This window comes from Vicugna pacos, chromosome 23 (genome assembly GCF_048564905.1).
Source record: "Vicugna pacos chromosome 23, VicPac4, whole genome shotgun sequence".
In the NCBI taxonomy this organism is placed as follows: Eukaryota; Metazoa; Chordata; class Mammalia; order Artiodactyla; family Camelidae; genus Vicugna; species Vicugna pacos.
Window position 1 is genome coordinate 11,880,772 of NC_133009.1, and position 18,693 is coordinate 11,899,464.

Genomic DNA, 18,693 nt, shown 5'->3' on the forward strand with positions numbered 1-18,693 from the left:
CCATGGTCAAGTGGATTTATACCAGGGATGCAAGGATGGCTCCACATCCACAAGTCAATCAGTGTGACACACCACATTAACAGAATGAAGAATTAAAAAATCATACGATTGTCTCAACAGATGCAGAAAAGGCACTTGGAAAACTTCAATATCCATTTATGATAAAACAAAGTAGTTATATATGGAATGTACCTCAACATAATAAAGGCCATATATGACAAGCCCAGAGCCAACAGCATACTCAAAAATTAAAAGCTAGAAGTTTTTCCTTTAAGATCAGAAAGAAGATAAGGATGCCCAATTTTGCCGTTGTATTGAAAGTCCTAGCCAGAGCAGTTAGGCAGTAAAAAGAAATAAAAGGCATACAAATTGGAAAAGAAGAGGTAAAACTGTCACTATTTGTGGATAACATGGTTTTAAATATAGAAAACCCTGAAGACTCCACCAAAGAACTGGTAGAACTGATAAATGAATTCAGTAAAGTAGCAGGGTACAAAATCAACATATAAAAATCTGTTGCATTTTTATACACTAACAGTGAACTATCACAAAGAGAAATTAAGAAAACAATCTCATTTACAATTGCAAAAAAAGAATAAAACACCTTAATATATTAATAAATAATAAAAAATTAATAAATAATAAAATAACCATTAAGTTGAAAGACCTATACACTGAAGACTAAGATACTGATAAAAGAAATTTAAAAAGATACAAAGAAATAGGAAGACATATCATGCCCATGAATTGGAAGAATATTGTAAAAATGCCCATAATATTACTCAAAAGAAGCTACAGAATCAGTGCAATCCCTATCAAAATTCCAATGGCATTTTTTCCACAAATAGAACAAAAAATCCTAAAAATTAATGTGAACTTCCAGATTTCAAACTATGTTACAAAGCTACAGTAATCAAAGTAGTATGATATTAGCATAAAAAAGAGACACATAGATCAATGGAGCAGGATAGAGAGCCCAGAAAAAAACCCGCACATATATGGCTAACTGATGACAAAAGAGGCAAGAATGTACAATGGGGAAAGGACAGCCTCTTCAATAAGTTGTGTTGAAAAAGCTGGACAGCCACATGGAAAAGAATGAAACTGGACCAGTATCTCGCACCATACACAAAAATTAACTCAAAGATTTGAATGTAGGACCAGAAACCATAAAACTCCTAGAAGAAAACATAGGTGGTAAGTTCCTTGACATCACACTCGCTGATACTTTTTTGGATCTGACTCCAAGGTCAATGGCCACAAAAGCAAAAATAAACAAATGGGACTTCATCAAACTCAAAGGCTTCTGCACAGCAAAGGAAACAGTCAACAAAATAAAAAAGCAACCTACTGAATGGAAGAAGGTATTTGCAAATCATATATCCAATAAGAGATTAATATCCAAAATATGTAAAGAACTCATGCAGCTCAATAACAATAAAACATACAACCCAATTAAAAAATAAGCAGAGGACATGAATAGATATTTTTCCAAAGGAGACATACAGATGGCCAACAGGTACATGAAAAGATACTCAACATCACTAATCATCAGAGAAATGCCAATCAGAACCACAATGAGATGTCACCTCACACCTGTCGGAATGGCTATTATCAAAAGGTCAGGAAATAATAACCGTTAGGCAGGATATGGAGAAAAGCAGACTCTTGTCCTCTGTTGGTGGGAATGTAAATTGATTGAATGTAAATGTAATCTGGAAGAGTACATGGAGGTTCCTCAAAAAAATTAAAAATATTAACTACCATATGATCTAGCAATTCCACTTCTGGGTATTTAAAGAAAATGAAAATACAAATTTGAAAAACTACACACTCCAGTGTTCACAGCAGCATTATTTACAATATGGAAGCAGCCTAAGTGTCCATTGATGGATGAATGGATAAAGAAGATGTGGGAGATGATATGCGCGCACGCGCGCGCGCGCACACACACACACACACACACACACGAATACCATCCAGCCATAAAATAAAATCTTGCCATTTTTGACAACATGGATAGAACTTTCTGACAACATGGAGGAACTTGCTGAGTGAAATAAATCAGACAGAGGAAAAATACTGTATGACTCAACTTACATGTGGAATCTAAAATCTAAAATGAATCTAAAATCTAAAATGAATTGAAAAATGAAAACAACTGAACAAACAACAGAGAACAAACTGGTAGTTAACAAGGGGAAAGTATCCAGGGGTGGGTGAAATAGGTGAAGGAGATCAAGAGGTGCAAATTTTTAGTTATAAAATAAATCAGTCATGGAAATAGAATGCACAGCATGGTGACTTTGGTCAGTAATATTGTGCTGCAAATTTGAAAGTTGCTCTCATAACACACCAAAAAAAATACCGTAACTATGTATGGTGACATATGGTAACCAGACTTACTTTGGTGATAATTTCACAGTGTATACAAATATTAAATCATTATGTTGTACAGATTAAACTAATGGAATGTTGTATGTTAATTACGCTTCAATGAAAAAAAGAGGACAGTACTGCTCAATGAGATTTACACAGTCAGTGCAATCTCTATCAAAATCCCAGTGGCATTTTTATACAAAATAATACATTTTAAAATTCATATGTATTCTCAAGGGATTCTAACTAGCCAAAACTATCTTGAGAAAAGAGAACAAAGTTAGAGGTCTCATACTTCCTGATATAAAATTTGACAACAGTGCTACAGCAATCAAAACAGTGTGGTACTGGCAGAAGGAGAGACAGAAAGAACGACGCACAGAAAAGAGAATCCAGAAGTAAACCCCCACCTACGAAGTTAATTATTTTGACACAGATTCCAAGGAAGGACAGTCTTTTCGTCAAGTGATACTGGGAGAACCAGACAGCCGTATGCAAAAGAATGAAGTTGGACCCTTTCTTTACTTTGCGTACAAAAATTAACTCGCCAGGGGATCAGAGATCTAAATTTAAGAGGCAAAACTATAAAATTATTTCAACTTTATGTTAGAAGGAAACATAGTTAGAAGGAAAAACTGTTCGTAATATTGATTTGGCCATGACTTCTTAGGTACGAAACTGAAAGCATACGGAGTAGCAGAAAAAGGTAAATTAGGCTTTATCAAAATTATATACTTTTTGTGCATCAAAGGATACAATCAAGAGAGTGAAAATACAGCCCACAAAGTGGGGGAAAAATATTCACAAGCCACATATCTGAGAAGGATTTAATGTCTAGAACATATAAAGAACTCCTACTACTCAACCACAAAATACAAGCCACCCAATTCAAAAGAGGGCAAAATGACTTAATGCTTCTCAAAGAAACAAAAGGAAACATACAAATGGCCAAGAAGCACATGAAAAGATAACCAGCCACACATGCCATGGGGAATGCAAATCAAAACCATCATGAGATACTACTTTACACCCTTTAGGATGGTTATTAATTAAGAAAATAAAAAAATAACTAGTTTTGGCAAGGCTGTGGATAAATTCAAACTCTCGTACATTGCTGATGGCAATGTAAAATGCTTCAGCCTTTATGGAAAACTGTTCCACAGTTCCTCAAAAAGCTCACCGAGAACTACCATGTAACCCAGCAATTCCACTCCTAGATACATACCCAGAGGGACTGAAAGCAGGTACTTGAACAGATACTTGTACACCAGTTTTCAAATGCAGTATTATCCACTGTAGCCAGAAAGTGGGAACAACCCAAATGTCAATCAACAATGAATAAACAAAATGTAGTATATACATACAGTGGAATATTATTCAATCATCAAAAGGAATGAAGTTCTGACTCCTAAAACACAGCTGAACTGTGAAGACATCATGCTAAGTGAAATAAGCCAGACACAAAAAGACAGATACTGTATGATTCCACTTAAGTGAAATACCTAGCATATGTAAATTTATAGAGACAAGTAGATTAGAGGCTACCAGGGCTGTGGGGTGTGGGGAATGGGAGTTACTGCTTAATGGTTACTGTTTCTGTTCATAATAATGAAAAAATTTTGGAAATGGATAATGGTGATGGTTGCCAGTCTTGTACATGTAATAAATGGCACTGAATTATACCCTTAAAAAAAGGAAAGAAAAAGGGTCTGTGCACCCTACCTCCTACCCTGAACTCCACCTCTATTTGAGAACCGGTGCCCTAGCCTAGAAATAAAGACACACACTGGGAAATAGAACAAGACTGCCATGTAGGTGTACATTTCACACCCTTGTTTAGAGGTTATGCACATGTACACACAACACACACACACACGCTCAGGAGACCAGATGCCCCTGCTCAGGGCCTATGGACCAGCTACACACAATAGCCCCGCACCCTCAATGGCCACACCAGCCCTCTCCTTCTGTGTTTCCCTCCTGGGTACCAGGCATCACTGTCCCCACTTCCCAGTCCCGAGTGGCATCCTGGGCAGAGGCCTGAGATGCTGGATCTGATGACAAAGGTAGCTCTGCCTGGGTGATTCATGTCTGTACTGTCCGAGCCCTCTGCCTGCAGGGCGTGTGCAGGTGGGGAGCAGAGCCACACCCTGTCCCCCAGGTGGGGGGAACTCTCAGACAGGGGTCTGCAGCTGTAGGCACCCTGGGATTCTAGGGATGGAATGAGGCCTGGGTCACAGAACCCATTCCTCTGATACCAGACAGGCCCCAGGGACTCATCCCTGAGCTGAGCAGCCCCACCCCACGCCCAATCAGGAGAGCAGCCTGGGGCTATCCGTGCTCAGTGCTTCCTTTCTTAGATCCCTCTTGAATTCCTCACCCTGGTTTTAAACCTCATGTTCTGTCTTACGGAGAGATGACATCTTCCCAAATCCTCATTACAGAAGGGAACAGCTCTGATCGGCCATTCAGAAGTCTTCATGCAGCGCCCACTGAATACAAGATGTGTGAGATGAGCGGTCCACATTTAATGAAAGTAAAAGAGCCGATGGTCCAACGGCTCTCCTGGCCTGGGCGGATCTGAAGCAGCCGCATTTTACAGAAGGGCCCATGGAGAATGAGAAAGAGTGTGCGGAGGCCTGGGCTTCTCCCTGGCATCTTGGAGGTGGTTTAGACCCTGTGTGCCACCACTCGGAGCAGCCCAACCTTGTTAGGATGCTAACACTTTTTACAGGTCGACACTGCTCTTCACTTGGGTTCTTGGTAAGGTCTTATCTGTCCCCTGAAGCCTGGACCTCCTCTGACCTCCCATAGCACCTAACACGTTTCCATTGTGTTCAGCACTTGCCTTCTGTACCCGAGATGATCAGTGCATTTACCTGTCTGTATGTGTGCTTTGATTATGTCCTCATCCCATTGTCGCCACTCCCCCAGTTATAGTACAAGCACTCTTGCCGGGACAAACTGTTTTGTTCACTGTTGCGGCTCCAAGGCTAGAACAATGCCTGGCACACAGTAGGCATTCAATGACTACCTGGTAACTGACTTGGGCAAATTACTGAACAACTCTGGTCTTCAGATTTGTCTTTATAACTTGGGAATAACTCTTTACTATGATCTCTGTGCTAACACCAGGAGGATGAAATGAGACAGTGCGCCCCAGTGTGTGTGTATCACTTATTTACTTACTGCCCCATCAGCACCAAATCCACCCTCCATACTCTGCTTGGGGATGCTGGCCTTCAGAGCCGGCTAACCGTGTTTCCCAGACTCCGGGGCCGGCTGGTTTCCGGTTAGGTGCTGCCAGTGGCAGGCCCTGGCAGGAGGGAAAGGCAGGAGGAGGAGAGAAGAGGCTTCCTCCTTGTTTTCAGCTCCTATACGTATGGCTGCAGTGGCAGTGGCCAGCTCCAGCCCTGCTCTCTAGCCGCGTCCTCTCTAGCGTTGGTGCGCTCCCTCTGAGGCCTCGCAGCAGCCCAGCTGTGCACACTGCAGTCAGAGTCCAGCTCCCTGACTCCTCACCCACTGAACACCCCCAAGTCAAGCTCTACCCCCAAAGCGCTGGGGACAAGCCCGGGGTGTCTCCTTCTCAGACGTCAGCACCCTTCCTTGGGGAGGTCTGAACACTAGCAGCACCCCTTCCAGAAGCTGGGGCCCCTCCTCTGACCTCCTGGGATTTGATAATGCCACTTTTTTCTGCCCCCATCCCTGGGAGAGGGAGGTGCTTCTTGCAGTTATTAATCTCTGGGCATCCTCAACATTTCCTTTTTGCTCTTTTCAGCCTTCCAACATCAACCTTCTGATTTAAATCCCCTCTTTAAAAATTAGTGTAGTTTTGAATATATGTATGTATATGCATGACTGGGACACTGTGCTGTACACCAGAAATCGACACATTATAATCGACTGTACTTCAATAAAAAAAAGAATTTAAAAAATTAGTGTAGTTTCAAAAATATGGAGAATGAGAAAGTCTTATACCCACCTAACTATATGCTGCTTTCAAGAGATACATTTAAATATATGTCACATAAAAAGGGATGGAAAGAGATTTACTGGGGAAGCAATAAAGAAAGCCGGTGTGACAATACTAATATCGGACAAAAGATGTTAAAGCAAATAGTATGATTAAGGTAAATTCTGTATCCTCAGCAAAGAAAGAAAAAGACAAATGTTGGTCTAGTTTCTATTTCAGTTTTCCTGACTGCACCATCACTGATGGGAGGAGCCTTGAGGGGAGGACACTGCAGGAGAAACCCAGCCACACATAAGAGAGAGGGGAACTTGAACCCCCACCTGGCGACCCACAGCCCCTGTTTTATTCATCACAGGCTGCCAACGGGGGCTGGGGCAGGGGCCCTCGCTAATGTCACCTTTGCTGGTGTCATTAGCACCTTAGTTTCTCTCTCTGGAGCCTATGAGGGCTACAGTCAAGGGCTTGACTTTCTCATGGTTCTCTTGGCTCCAAGGACTGAGGGTCCCATTCCTCCCTCCTCTCTGCTCAGTCTAATTCCCATCACTCAGAAGCTCTGTGGTTCCTAAAGCTTCCAGAGAATGGTGTGCACGGAGGCCTGTGCAGCGAAGGCGGAGGTGGATTTTCACCCAAGTCTGTCTTTGAACTACTCCGTCTTTGGAGGAATCATCCCCCAGCTAGCTGTGACTTCAGGTGAAACGGTGTAATTCACAGACATTTACTGAGCCAGTCCCAGTGCTAAGCATTTACCTGCCTGATCTTAACTCTCAACCACAGGCCCATGATGTGAGGACTATTTTCACCCCTCTTGCAAAGGGGAGGGGTTCAGGCTCAGAGAGGGTAAGTCCTCTACTGACGGTTTACTCAGTTTAACTGTGGAATCTGACCAGAGCCCAAGTGGGCTGATAGCTAAGCCTCTCATTTGACCTGGAATCCTTGCAGATTCCAGAATGAAGTGGCCTTGGGAGCAGGGCAGGGAGAGGTTCATGCTTCTCTGCTCCAGAAGATGTGCTGGGAAGGTCTCCAAGGATCTGGAGAGAGCCGAGGACCTGGGGGTTAGTAGGACTTTCCTGGTAGACTGAGCACAGGAACGTGGCAGGATACCTGCTTGCACTGGGCTTTGAGCGTGTCCTGGGCTAAGCACTGCACATCCCTGAGGATTAATGAGATCATGATAAAGCATGACCAGTGTCAATTACCCAGACCCAGTGCTGCCTCCTGCGCTGGGACCAGGCTCCAGGCCTGGGGGCTGAGAAGTCACTTCAGCCCTCAGGAGTGTTCATCTGCCTCTCCTGCAGCCCTGAAAGCCCCTTTTGCCAAATGTAGACATAGGCTATGTTTATTTCAATCCCAGATGACTCCTTACTTCTAGGAAGCAAATGCAATAATTTGTCTCCCAAACTGCACATTCACACAAAATTACAGACTGTACGCTGGTACTGCAACCACTCACCGCCACAGAGGGAGGCAGTGTGCCCTCCCTCTAGTCCACGCATCTGTGCTGAGATCAGGGACCAGCTCCTCGCTCAAGGGGCCCAGCCATCCCATCTGCCAAAGGCCATCTTTCCTAAGAACCTTCATCTTTCTCCCATCAGCCACACCCCCGCACCAAGCAAGCCTGTTCCCGGTAGAGTAATGCACATCAATGCATCTGGGAAAGTGACGTTTTAATTTTCAGGAAGCAGCTAATGCAAAATTAGGGGGCTTGTGGTGCATATCAAGTGACTACTGCATCACTTCTACCGCCTTGCCTCTGTATTTCTATCACACGATATCATTATAAGCACATGGTGCCTGGAGAGACGGTTCAGATTGTGTTTCTCTCCTTCTTTTGATATCCAGATGCTAGAAGTTGGTCCTGAATCCAACACAGCATAGAAAGGCTGCTTTGTTGGGTTGCAGAATCCAGCCTTCACTGAGAACAACTTTTGGCATTTGTGCTGACCCAGAAGCCGAACATCTGGACAATTTGTTGTTCCCATCCCATACCTATATCAACCCACAGACTTGAAGCAGGGATGTGGGCCGTATTCTCAGCTTTCTTGGGGGAGAGGGGGCAGGGGGAGCGTAAGTGCTACAAACTGGCCCCACTGGTCTGTTCTAACCACCGAAGGCTGGTGCCTCACACAGCTTAGACTGGGAAATCCCCCATGAACAAGAAAGGAACCACCGGGTCCAGAGGATGCCTGTTCCTGCTCCAGCGGAACTGGGCATCCGAGAGGGACAGAGGCCCTGAGAGAGGGATAGACAGAACAGAACATGAGAGAGAGAGAAAGTAGGAGAGAAAGAGAAGCCTTTGCAGAAGAGCCTCACAGGGAGGGTAAAATAAGGACCAGCATGAGAAATGGTAGAGAAGAGAGGGCCCAGAGACATCAAAATGGCAGAGAAATGAGCCTTCACGTACCCAAACCATGGAAGGGAAGAAGCGGGGGCTGCACCCCCAGAGGGGGCCCAGCATCTGACGCTGGCAGAGGTCACCAGCGCATCAGGCACTGTTCTAGCACTTTGTGTACATTATTTCAATGAATCTGAACAGTCCTTTGAGGGTAGTGCTATTGTCATCCCATTACACAGATGAGAAAGTTGAGGCTGAGAGTGCCTACCTACTTTGTAGAATTATTATAAGGAAGAAGTATTCAATGTGTTAGCACAGTGCCTAACACACATACAGTACACACCTAATATTACCTATTGATATTGACATATGTTGATCATGTCATTACGTTTTTCTTCACTGATGCCCCTACAAAAGACAAGATTAAATGCTGCCTTCCTAACTCTCCCATGAGAGCTCTCAGGACAGAGACCATGTCTCATATTTCTGTGTCCCTCTCAGTTCCAGGCATAGTGCAGGGCACAGCATCTGATTTTGATACATAACCGTCCATTCTTAGGCTAAACCTGTCATCTTGAGCTTGTGCTCTTAGTTTCTCATTTTGCTGGGAAATGGCCCAGCCGTAAAGCAGGAGGGCATAGACCAGCAGCTAAGACGAACCACAGGAACTCAGAAGCCTGGCAGGGGGGTCGTGTTCAGAGACGGTGCTCCAGGGCTGACATGCATGAGGCTCGCCACTCGGATTTGCCAGGACCACCAATCAATGACGCCCAGCTGTCAGCTTCAGGATGCAACGCCCAGGCAGCGAGGAAGAGGTGCCCTGGGCCATGGCAGACACCACAATGCAATCTCCCTGGGTCAAGGGTGAGGGAAGCTTCTGGTGCCACCTGAGAACATGCCTCAATGGCCGGAGCCCTCCCTGTCCCCTTGCTGGGAAGTCTAAGGGAAGGGAGGGGTGAAGAGCAGCACAATCGGAGGATTCTTGACTTCCTGGCCATTTCAATGTTTAGATTATCACCCTCATTTCTAATAACAATCTCTAAGCCTCAAAGATTAGAGACCTCAGACCCCGACACAGCCTTTCCGCCAGACTCACTCCCATTTCTCCTCTTTTGTTTCCTGGTAGCCAGGGTTCCTCCAATAACAAAGGCAGAGGAGCTCGGAGAGCGATGCTAGAATCAGAGGGACCTCAGGAGGTCACTTGGTCCAGTCCTCCGTCTTCAGGCCAGTGACCTTCTAAACCATTCAATGCAGGCGGCCGCCACACCTGGTATTATTAACAATAGGACAACTGACATTTGTTCCCTGTTAATGGCTGACAGAAAGCTGGCACACACAGTGTCTCCTTGGGGATCACACTGGCCCTGAGGCGTATGTGGGGCAAGTATTCTTGCTTCATACAGATGAGGACACAGCCTGGGAGAGGCAAGGTCCTTGGCTCTCCCAACCCTAAATGCTACTCTCGTTCTTAAAGGGCCATAGAGTCAATTCTATATTTCACCATCCAGTGGTCAATTTCATATACACACACAGTTTTGTCTGCTTTTATTTAAATCCAATTCCACTTGCTCATTCCTTCATAGACACGGAGAGCAACTCATCAGGGTCCTTTCTTCCTACATACGTGATGCAAAGTCAAGAACAGCAAATGATTCATTCAGAAGCCTTCTCCTTGCCAGGCTGTGAACTCAAGCCCCCTTTCCCTCCCCAACAGCAGAGATCTTCAGGGTTGCAAGCAGACCTGGGAGGGGCTTGTCTAGGTTTTTCCAGATGGGAGTGAGGAGAGGGGGAAAGTGGGGAGGCAGACCATCACCTGCTCTGGAGATGAGAATTTATCTCATCTGCACTGAGAATTTCGGAGAAAGCCACAGACTTCATCATCCCTCCCCACAGCCTCACTGCCAGTCCAGGGTGGAGGGAAACACAGAGGGAGCCTGCTGAGAAGTACCTGAAATAGGCAAGACCTGCCAGCATCTCGGGGAAAGGAATTGTCAGCTCAGGCCCTTGGTGGAAAAACCTTTCTTCAGATATGAACTCTCCAGCAGCTGGCAGACTCCCCGTCCACTTCGCTCCAGCACCTGAGGAGTTGACAAAGCTGGCAGAGAAGAATTACAGGCCTCTTAAATCTCTCTTCTCTGGGGGTTTAACCTTCACCTCAATAAATGCACAAAGGTCTCAGACCAGAAAGAGAAAACGAACTTCCTGGGGTGCGTGACTTGGGGCTAACCAGGCAGCATCCATCAGAACGACAGTGACAGGGTCTTGGGGCTGGCGTTTGGGAGCTGGAAAGCCGTGTTCTAGCCCCACTTCAGTCAGGGGTGTTCCTGGGGGACCCTACCCCAGACACAGAGCCCACCTGGGTGAAATTTTTATAACTTCCTCCCTCCAAAAAAAAAAAAGGCTAAAACCACCTGATTTGATTGCTCTGAAGACAGACTAGGAAAGTGATCAGAAGACAGATCTCAGGACTCTCGACTCAGGTCTTGTCGCCTCTCCTCTCCTCAGTCGTCCTTCCCCGGGGGATCCCCTTGCCCTGCGGTTCTGAGCCAGGGTCCTTTTCTCTGCCCATACTTACCCTCTTATGATCAGCCATCCCTCCTTACATCCTCTGTCCCAGGTTACACTGCATCTCTCCCCCTATGTCCAGGCCTCCTAATTCCAATTCCAGCCTATTTCTACATCATGCCACCCCGTGACAATGCCCCCCGACACACACATAATAATCATAATCAGTAGCTGCATGACTGAATGCTTACTGAGAGCCCGGTGATATGCCATCTACTCTTTGCATATTGTATTCTATTTAAACCCTAAGGTAGGTACCATCACTAGCCTCACTTTACAGATGGAGAAACTGAGACTTGGAGAGGTTCAGTGGTATAACTGACATTCAAATCCGGAGAACTGGGCTCCAGATCTTGTCCTTTTGCCAATTAATCCTACTCCTTACTTCACTATTTTCATTCATCCTGAAATCTCCCCTCTTCCATGAAGCTTTCTGTAGAAACAGGAGGAGGGGAAGCCCCATCTAGACTCACCTCTGCTGCCATCAGTTTCACAAAATTCAGACACTGGCATTCACAGCCAGGACTGTGGCAGGTGGGCAACATTCCCTGGAGGGTATGATGTCGCCTTCCTTACCCACAGTCATTGATGTGCTCCAGAGATGCAGACAACCTTTAGTATCTGCCCGAGCAAACTGGAGTGTGGAAAGTAACATCTACCACCAAATAAGCAAAATATTTGAAAGTCAAATAAAAATGACTTTTGCTTTAGCCATTACTTGGGATTATGTGAGCCCTGGCTGGTGACTCAGAACGTGGGTGGTGGATGCCCAGTGATCTCATTAGAACCACAGTCAGGGCCAGAAAGGACCTCACATATCACTTTGTTCAACCTCTCTGTGTCACAGGTGAGGAAACTGAAGCCCAGAGAGGGGTAGGGGTGTCCTCCAGGGCCCACAGCCAGGAAATGGTAGTCTGAACTGGGAACCAGCAGCTCTCCTAAGTCTCAGACCGCCCCTCTTATCAAGTAGGTGGAAGGCAGTAAGAGCGCTTACGAGCAGTGCATACTAAGCACAGGGGCTAATTCTCACCACACCACCCAGGCAGATGCTATTATTCTCATTTCACAGATGAGAAGACTGAGGCTCAAGGACACGTCAGTGCTGATGGAAGAGCTTGAGCATGGGGCGGGGGAGGTCCCTGATGGGCTAACCCTCTCTTATGTCCCATCTGACCAACAGTACTGAACCCAAGTTATGTCAGGACCACACCGAAGGTTGGATGTGAGGCAGAAAGCATAGTCCCTCCTCTCTGGGAATTCAAGGTCCTGGAGAAGAGCAGGTGTTGGTGGAGGAGGGAGGGAACATATGCAGGGACAGGTAGTACAAGAGGGCGCCGAGGTCCGCTGTCCAGATACACTGTTGCTGGACCAATACCCCAGGGGAGTCTGGTAGGCATGGACAAGGGCAGTCAAGCCCAGGAGGGGCGGGAGGGGGAGCAGGTAATCAGCTGCCAAGCAGGGCTCCCAGCCCCCTACTCTGATGTGTCTGTCCCCAGGCTCCCAGGACTGAGACGCGTAAGGTCTTAGCCTCCGCCAGGCACATGGAGAGTCCGCCCATAACGAGGTGGCAGGCACTCACCCTGACTGGACCCAGACTCTGCTCCCCGAGAGAGCTATTTACATCAAGAACTGTTCAAGGACAGGGACAGCACAAGCAATTACTGGCAGTAAAACCCAAGCCCAGCTCTGCTCCACCCCCCACGCTGTGTTTCATACGGTCCGTGAAGTGGCTGCCCGATCCGAGTTCTTGGCAGACCTTAGGTGTGAGTGATCAGCCAGGAAGCCGCCAGCCACACAGGGGGAGATTGAGCGCCTGTCTTCCCCATGATGCTGGGTTAATGCCCAGGGCCTGGGCGGACTGTGGCTCCAGGTGTGGCTGGTCTGCAGAAGCATTTTCTAAAAAGCCTCTCCGTGCAAAAAAAAAAAAAAATGAAAACTCCTACAGCCTGGTCATTCTTTCCCCTTTGTAGCCTATGAAAGGGCAATCAATGCATCTGGTCCTGGGGACAGAATAAATACGAGGGGCCTTCCCGATGCTCCCTCGAAATGTCAGATGAATCTATTCAAGCAGACACCATTTTCACAGAACTGCCAAGGAGGCCTTCTTTTTGGCCCCACTCCGAAGGATGCTCAGGCTGTGGTCCAGGCGTGTGATTCAGGTACATGATGAGACTGGACACAATGCAAACAAGGCCACAGTAGCATGTAGCACAGACATGTAAACACAGCACAATGCACGGGGCAGCATCATGTGTGTATGTGAAGCCCTTAGTCTCCAGGCAAAGGACTCCAATGCCGTGTGCCCACCATCCGCCCCACTCCAGAGCTGTTCATGCTGCCTTCCGACTGGGTTGCTCTCCCCTTCCCCGACGCCCATTTCCACTGGTTCAAATCCTACCCCCGCAGCAAAGGCCTGAGGAAGGCCACTTCTTCCAGGAAGCCTTCCTTGAGCCTCCCTGCCAGAGGTGCTCAACTCTTCCCTGAACATAGCTTCATCTCCAGTCTGCTCTAATTAGAAACAACACTTTCTACCCTGAATTAGCCTTTTGTGTAAATATTTGAGTTCCCCCACTAATCATCAGTCCCTCAGGGCAGGGCTCCTGGCTGATTCACCTCAGCATCCCCCACCGGGCCAAGCACAGTGCCCGGCACAGAGCAGGAGCTCAGGAGCTGCCTCTTCAATGGGCGAGCACCCCTTGCTTGCACAAACACACATGAAGTGCACGTGAGGGTGGCAGGAGGCTTTTTCGGTGACCCTCACCTATTACATGCCTTTTCCTGTTCACGCTGGTAGAAGAATTTTGTCTTTGTTTTGTTTTGTTTTCCAATGAATCATTGGATTTCATTTCAAATTTGTGCCAAGAGTGGTAGCTGGCACAAAAAGAAAGATCCAGGAGTCAAGTAGATGCTCCCTACTCAAGACTTGAAAAGTCCACCATCTGCTTGCTTGAAGAACTAAAAGGTCCCCTGTGGTTCTCTGGGGAAAGAGCCAGGCTTCTTGAGAAGAGGGTTGGGTGGGAAAAGGCCAGGGGAATTGGGGGCTGAGAGAACGAACTCTCCAACTGGTGGAGCTCTCCTGAGGCAGGCTCCGTGCGATCCCAGTGATGGGGAGAGAGGCAGGAAGGTGTTGGACCCCCTGTGTGCTCCAGAGAGTTGGACACTAGGACCCTGAAGCCAGTGGGAGCTGCAGAGCTCTGTCCTGCCTGCAGGGAGGCCGCAGCACCCAGAGCACACATCACACTTGAGGATCTCAGAGGTTTCCTCCACTCACGGACACTGTCACCATCTAGGACTTCTGAGCCTCTAAAGCAGAACATATCCTTTCTCTGCTTGGATGTTTCATGTAACAGTAAACATTGCTAGATCTTCCATTTACACAGTTACAGTTCATTAACAGCTGTCATATTTATAGTCTCCACGAACTGACCCTTTAAACTTGCTGATCTTACTTGGAATCTACTGAGTTCCTTTACTCTGGCAGGGCTTCTGGAATTCAAGGGGAAGGATGACTCCACTCATTCTCACGTGCACTCACCCATTCAGGCACAAGCACGGAGGCTGTAGGCTGAAACAAGGAGTGATTTGAACAGGATCAGGTTAATTTCAAAGAAGGTTTGCTGCAAGGCTAGAACATTTGGTCTTGTGGCAGTGTTCAGATTCCCAGTTCCACAGTGAAGAGTCTCTCTTTGGTTACATTAACAGTCTGCAAACTCCTCCCATGAAGGGAGAACGAGTCTTGTTTCCCTGGGAGGCAGGACAAGGGTAAGGGAGGTATCTGTGTTTGGGGCCCAAGATCAAGGGTTGGAGCACTGCCTGGGAGGGGTACCAAGGGTACCCTGGTACTAGTCTTTCTTTTACACATGGAGGGGACAGGTATAAATAAATGATGAGATCCTATAGATAACACTAACTACCCCACTTTTTAAGTCCTAGCAAGTCAAGGTTGTGGATTCAAGTTCTAGGTTCTCATTTGAGTCAAATCTCCCAAGCCCCATCTCACTCTGTGGCCGTGACCCTACACAGCCACGTCATAAATGCATGGGCAGTTGGATAAAAGAGTGGGAGATTATGGGTTGCTGTCCCCAGAAATTCATCTGTTGAAATCCTAACCCCTAGAACCTCCGAATGTGGCCTTATTTGGAAATAGGGTCAGTGCAGAGGTGACTAGTTAAGATGAGGTCATAGAGTGGGCCTCTAGTCCAATAGGATAGGTGTCTTTATGGAAGGGAAGGTTTGGACACAGAGACAGACACGCTCACAGCACACAGGGAGACCGTCTCGTGAAGATGAAGGCAGAGATCGGGGTGATGCAGCAGAAGCCAAGGTCCACCGAGGAGTCCACAAACCGCCAGAAGCCAGGGGAGAGGCCTGGAGCAGACTCTCCCTGACAGCGCTCAGAAGGCACCAACCATGCAGGCGCCTTAGTCTTGGACTTCAAGCCTCCCCACCTGGGAGACAATAAACAACGGCTGTTTTAGCCACCCTGTCCACGGTACTTTGTTACGGCAGCTTTTGCAAATTAACACAGAGTCTTAAGACAGACCACTTGTGCTGATGGTGGCGCCATGAAGCTAAGGTAACTAAGGGTCAGACCCACAGTCCTATTAGTTTAAAATATAGAGATAGAGATATGTACATTCAGGAAATTAGAGATGGGTGTATAGATAGATGGATGGGTGGATGGGTGGATGGGTGGGTGGATGGGTGGATGGGTGGGTGGGTGGACAGATGATTGCTTGATAGAGAAATAGATATATAGATAGACAGACAGACAGATGGATCCAACCACTGTGCAGGCGCTGTGTCTGTGCCTCTGCCCAGTAGCTCTCCCACATGGAGCTGGAGAGAGACTGCCTGTCTGAGTGTCTGGGCCTTGGGGAAGCATCACACAAGGAGACAATGAGCTCTATGCTGCACAGTCACTATGTCAACCAGCCCTCCTGAATACCCTGTGGTATAGCTGTTTTTATCCCCATTTTACAGAATAGGAAGATGAAGCCCAGAGAGGTTAGGCCTTCGGCTTAACACCACAGGGCGAGTAAGTGGCTGGGCTGGGATTCATACTCAGGACCACCTGGCCTCAAACACAGGTTCTTTCCTGAAGGGTTTGCTCCTAATGCCTGTGGCACTTGTGCTTCTGTCTTAAGTTCACTAAAGGGTCTGAGAACTGCATTTCCACATGAACAGGAATCTGGGAGTCTTGGAATTCTAGCCCATGAGTGCCAGCCCAGTGCCATGGCCTTGGGGAAGAAGTGGCTCCTTCTGCCTGGCTCCCCCCGCGCTGGTTCAGGTAGCTCTTGTGCATCCTTCTCGCCCTGGCCCTCGGCCAGACAGGCGCTATTATGCTGGCAATATTCCTTTACTTAGGTCTGCCCCTGTGCTTGCCAATGTATTTCATTCACCTTTAAAAACTTTTTTCAACTTGGTTCAAAAACCAATAGATTCATAGGTGCTTTTTTAGGTGCAGAAAACACAGCAAGATAAAGGATAACATTCGCAAGAAAGTGAGGATAGAAGGAAAACAAAGGCAGCCAAAGAGATCTAGCCAACAGCTGACCACAAGGTTCTAACAGATGCCACCCACCTAGTTCTGAGTCTCCTGAGCCAAAGCAAAGATGGCAACATGACCAGACACAAGACGGGAAGTGCCCAGGCCTTAACGCACAAAGGGATCATTAAGGTCCCAAATCACGCTTTCAGCACTGAAGACGCAGTTCTGTTCTGGCTTTGGGGAATACAGTCCATTCTCTCCTTTCTCCATAAATATTAAATGAGCATCTCCTAATTGCCAGGCTTGGAGGATCAGGGGGTAAAATACATATCAAGATGTGATCCCTTCTCCAGATCTCCTTAAAGAATTAAATTTGCTTGCCCAATCATCCTTGTCTTTGGGTGGTGAGTTTTTTGCCCAGGATTGTGGGGATTAGGGAAGTGGTTGTGGAGAATAGAACTTCTGTTTTAGCTTTTCTCTTTTCTCAGCCTGCAATGCCTGGCCTTTCATTCTCTGCCCAGAGAACTTCTTTTTAATAGTTCAGCTCAAATGCCACCTCCTCCAGGAAGCCTTCCTATATATTTCCAGGCTAAATTAATTATTCCCACAGCTCATGACAATTGCTTCAATTTAGCACTTACTCATTTTTCCTTTGGTCATAGATTTTTCCGCCTCCTTCTCTGGTCTGTCTTATTCCTGTTTGCATTTTCAGGACACAGCCCAGGGCCAGGCTCATAAGCAGTGATCAATATCCACTTGCCTGCATTGCATTAAAGATAATTTATTTCCATGACATGGGAAGTTCAGAGGTCAAACACACAGAAGTTAACTTCGTTCAGGACCAAGGTGGCTCAGAGTGGAACTACCAGGAATTCAGCACCAACAAAGCAGGCCTGAGTTCTGGGAGCCTCGGTGACTTAGAAGGGCTCACCCATCCTCCAGCCACTCAGAGGGGTGACTTCTCATGACTGTGCTAAACAAAAGGGTGTGGATATTGATAATTTTCTCCAATCTACAGACCAATATGCTGCCTGCACTGCTCCTGCTGTGAGAAGTGAAGAGGCTTTGTCTTGTGTTGGGTGCAGTCTGAAGGCATGGAGGTCACGGAAGGAGCTCTGGGCTGTGGAACTGCACGTGGACTGTGATACAGGGTCTGTGTGATGGCTGACAGCTGTGTGTTCCTAGGGCACATCACTTAACCTCTCTGAACCTCAGTTTCTACATCGGCTCATAAGAAGAGTAAAATATACCTTGTGGAATTTTACAACATAAATGTCATCAAGTAGTTGGAAGGGTTTTAAATGAAACCTGGTTTGGGATAGAAAGGAAGAAAATATTTAATGATCCCTTTTTTTTTGCCTTTACCTAGGATTGGGGGCCCCTGCTTACTCACCACATGACTTAAGGCAAACTGCTCGACCCAAACTTCATCAGCAAAACGGGCTGTTGAGGACCAAATGATATGATACATGCAATGAGCTCACTGTATCCACCCAGGGGTCAGAGTTACATGTTTATTACAGGGGTCAACATACATACACAGTGTAATTCATGAACTAAGGTCTTCATTCATCCATTCACTCACTTATTCATGCAAATATTGTGGCTCCAGTGTGTTAGGCATTGTGCTGTGTGCTGGAGACACAAAGAGGATCAGGATACCATCCCTGACCTCAAAGTGGGGCACGATCTGTACCCTTTTTGTGTTTATCTTTTGTGCATTTCAGCCCCTCTCGATGCCCTTTGTCTCTACAGGGAACAACCCAGAAGTAAGAAACGAGCTTGGGTACTTCATTTAGGTTGTGCCTGTGTGGGGCTGATATATGACTCCACATGCCCCTGGCAGGGCGCTATGAGGAGGCCCCTGGGATGTCCTGGGGCGCACGTCTCCTCAGAGGGCTGCTTCCCCAGGGGGCGCTCCATGGCGATGTCTGACCAGCAGACTCTCCATCC

The 18,693-nt window shown here is 46.8% G+C and overlaps 1 protein-coding gene and 1 long non-coding RNA gene across 2 annotated transcripts in view; one reads left to right on the top strand and one right to left on the bottom strand.

The window, feature by feature from the left end:
• KCNH1 (potassium voltage-gated channel subfamily H member 1) overlaps positions 1-18,693 on the bottom strand; it is a 329,150-nt gene that overhangs the window by 9,567 nt on the left and 300,890 nt on the right. The gene's annotated exons all lie outside the window — the stretch shown is intronic.
• LOC140688609 (uncharacterized) lies at positions 16,365-17,128 on the top strand. Its single transcript, XR_012063308.1, has 2 exons — positions 16,365-16,539; positions 16,711-17,128. It is a non-coding gene; the product is annotated as an uncharacterized lncRNA (long non-coding RNA).